This window comes from Crocodylus porosus, unplaced genomic scaffold (assembly GCF_001723895.1).
Source record: "Crocodylus porosus isolate Cpor-Errol unplaced genomic scaffold, CroPor_comp1, whole genome shotgun sequence".
In the NCBI taxonomy this organism is placed as follows: Eukaryota; Metazoa; Chordata; order Crocodylia; family Crocodylidae; genus Crocodylus; species Crocodylus porosus.
In genome coordinates, this window is record NW_017728886.1 from 253,936,160 (window position 1) to 253,938,869 (window position 2,710).

A 2,710-nucleotide genomic window follows, 5' to 3' on the forward strand; every position below is an offset into this window, starting at 1 on the left:
TTCGGCAGCAAGGAGTCTGCTTCCCCTATCTTCCTGGGCTCTTCAGGTAGCCTCTCTACCCTGCTGCAGTGCACTCTTTTCCTCGGGCTTTCAGGGCTAGACTCCGTGATGAGCTCATGCACTGGACTCATCTAGCTCCAGCCTGGTCCTCTTCTGGTCAGGGGAGCCTGCAATCAGCCCCATACCACCTGGAAGCTGCCTCTCAGGCAGCTTCTCCCCTGAAAGTGGTAGACACATCACAGTGTCCTGCTACAGTACATCAGGGTGTTTTTAACCCTTCCCATAGGCATTGGTTGCTGACTACAGCCAAGCGGGGGACTTCGTGGTGTGCCAATGCTCCTGGGAGCAAAGCTGGAGGTTCTTGGCTATAGTGTCTTGCCCCTCTGCTTAGGGTCAGACTGATCATCACATTTGGGGTCAGGAAGGAATTTTACCCCTTGGTCAGACTGGTACAAACCAGGTGGCTTTTGCCTTCCTCTGTAATGGTGGGGAGGGGGGGAGGTTTGGCCCTCAACCCGGGACCCCTTGAGCATATACTAAAAACATTTTATAGAAGCAGGACACTGGCTGCTGTGGTGCCCCTGCCTCACCCATGGCAGGTTAGGCTGTTAAGTCTGTGTTGTGTCAGGGTTGACGGTAGTTTTATGTTTAGATTACAGCTTGTATGGGATGGTTTGGACAGGGATGATTCTGCCTCCGGCAGGGGACCGGACTAGATGACCTCTGGAGGTCCTTTCCAGCCCTGCTTCTCTGTGATTCTGTGATATGGGCAATGCTTCAAAAGAAGCTGACACCTTCTCCTTATTCTCTTTGTTGTTCTCAGCACTAAAGAAATGAGAATCTTTCCTGGCTCATGCAGTTAATGTCCAAGCCCCATCCTATGAACCCCTTATTTTATTATTCATAATTGCATACCAAATCCTCAAGCTCCTTGTTAAATCTGGCTATGGCTTTGATTTAATGACATTGGGTACAGCTGCTGAGGAACTGATTGTTTTCCAGCAAAAACATTTTGATAAAAATGGATGTTTTCAATCTGTCAGATATATTTTTAAAAATGCTTTGGATGTTCATGGAAATTCTCCCAAAGTGAATGTTTAAACCAAAATAATTGGGACTTCCCTCCTTCCCCTTCTACAATAGCCTGGGAAACTTCAGTTCCCTTCAGTAAAAACCCTTATGACTAGTTTTATCTGGTTCTTCAGAATAAGTCATTTGAACCCAGCTAGAATGACCTATGGTCTAACCCAGTACATGGCAGTTCTTACATTTCCCTGAGCTGTTCTCAGCTGGGGAGGTATCAGGAGCTGTCTTGGCTGTGGCAACAATGGTATGTTTGTGCCAGCAGTGTTGGTGACTGCTGGTCATGTGTCCTCCCTCTAAGCAGGTGGCTGAGGTTGGAGCCCAAGTTATGCTACTAGTGCAAATATCACAGAAGGCCCAATTTTGTGTTCTCCATTGAGCATCCTCATGTAAAATGCACAGTAAAGTCTAAGACATGGGAACATCTGTATCTGAAAGAGGCAGGTGCTATGCTATTCAGTTAACAGCATGAAGCATTAAAATATAGGCAAATTTACAGCATTTCTCTTTGATATTTTTTTTCTTTCTCATTTTTTAGACTAGGGCAGTGGCTTGGGGTTCCCATAGGCAGAACCTCCACTGACTTGAATATTTAACCTGAAACATTAAAGTAATCTTTTCCGCTAGCTCCTTCAGACTTCAAGCACTTGTCCTTTTTTATTTGGTGCCCAGCTAATTAGTTCTATAAGAGATGTTAATAGTTAAGCTAATAATTATCATGTTTACAGAACTGACCTTGAGGTAACTCGAATGCGGGTACTTTTAAGCTGAAAATAATTATTCTGGAAAAAATATCATCAGAATAAAGTTATTAGTTATGACAAAAGTTATTAGCATATTTATAATGACTCGGGTTGTGTCAGAGAAGATGGGAATTCAGTAACTGCTGGCAGCACTAGAAATCTGCTGAGTTCTAACATGACAGACAGCATAGTCTAGGAAATAAAGCAACTTATTTCACCTGGGGTATACAGTTCGTGTTCAGCAGGAGGAACAAGCTGGGGTATTATTTATCTCTGTGCCTGGGAAGATGGAGTCTACCAGCATCATGCTGCTCCTGTAGTCATCAAATACAAATACATGCACATCTGTGCTGCTGCTGCTCTTTACTCTCTGTTCTGCATGCAGTCTTAGGTAACACTTTTCTTCTGCTGCTGGAGTATTGTTTTGCCACTAGGGAACAGTGGTCCAGGAAGTAAAAAAGAGTATACAAGTGAAACCTCTTAGAAGTTCAGAAATTGAAAACCTGAATTTCCCACACTACAGCATGTCCAGAAATTGTGTCATCAAATCCCAGAGCACATGCAGCTGCAGAACACAATCATCATCATTGTTGTCATCATTATCATCATCATCCCTTTCTCTTTTTATACCTATCTGCAGATCTTAATTGATTAAACCTTGTTGCATTTCCTGAGAACAAAGGAGGATTATTCTGCACTGGTCTGGTCCTGCAGGGAGCAAACCAGGAAAGCCAAGGCTGCAACTGAATTTCAACTAGCTTCGAACATCAAGGACAATAAAAAGTCCTTTTTCAGATATATGGGGAGCTGGAGGAAAAGCAAGGGCAACATTGGACCCCTGCTGAGCCAGATGGGGCAACTGACAACTGACGCCCAGGAAAAAG